The following is a 991-nucleotide window of genomic DNA, read 5'->3' as shown; positions in this document are numbered from 1 at the left end:
GTGCTCCCGCCTCCGCTCCTCCTCCCGCCGCGCTCCTCCGCCCGCCGCAGCAGCAGCCGCGGCCTCCGCCACCGACCCACCGGCCGGCCCTCGGCCGCCCGCTGCGCTAGCTCCTCCGCCGCCACGGCCTGCACCACCGGCCCACCGGCCGCCCGCCGCAGCCACCCCGTTCTTCTCGCACCGTCCGACGTGATCCTCTGCCGCCGTGGCCTGCATCTCGAGTCCTCGTATGGCAGGAAGTGTGGGTCGCTGCCCAGTGGGTCCAGGACGGACACGTGAGGGGAGGAGCGGACGAGAGAGAACGACAGGAGCGCCGAGTTTTGTCCGCCGCGGACCCATTTGCTGCCCATTTTTGTGCCCAGTTTGGATCGGGACGGACACAAATCGGACAGCAGGCGGACGCTATGTCCGTTTGGGTCGCCCCGTTGGGCCAACTTTTATATCCGGATGACCCAAACAGACGAAATGGATCGCCCTATTGGAGTTGCTCTTAGTCCCATGTCCTCGACAAGGCGAGGAAAGTCATGAACCAAGCATAAATATGCCTCCTCATGCCACGTGTTTGTGCAAGGTTACCACGTTTCAACAAGAAATCAGGGCTCAATCTGCACCACATCTACATATTAGCTCGAACCGAGCGTCCGGCGAACCAAGCTGTGGTTGAGATGGTTAGGTGGACAGTTGTATCCCCAACCCATCAGGGTTCAAATCCTAGTGCTCGCATTATTTCTGGATTTATTTCAGGATTTTCGGCAATGTGCTTTCAGTGGGAGGAGACATTCGCGTCGACGACGAGACGCCTACTGTAGCTTCGTAAATCTCAAGATGATATGCTGGCTCAGTCTTTCGAAGGTGTTCATACAGATAGGGTGTGCGTGCTAAAAAAAAGATCGAACTGAGCGTTCGGCCGGGCTCCGGACTCCCCGAGAATGAACAGGAGCAAGGAGGACCGGAGCCAACCGGAGATTCAAACCAACGTCCACCGCGAGCA

This window comes from Triticum dicoccoides, chromosome 7B, assembly GCF_002162155.2.
Source record: "Triticum dicoccoides isolate Atlit2015 ecotype Zavitan chromosome 7B, WEW_v2.0, whole genome shotgun sequence".
Lineage (NCBI taxonomy): Eukaryota > Viridiplantae > Streptophyta > Magnoliopsida > Poales > Poaceae > Triticum > Triticum dicoccoides.
Note: the sequence above shows the minus strand (reverse complement) of the source record.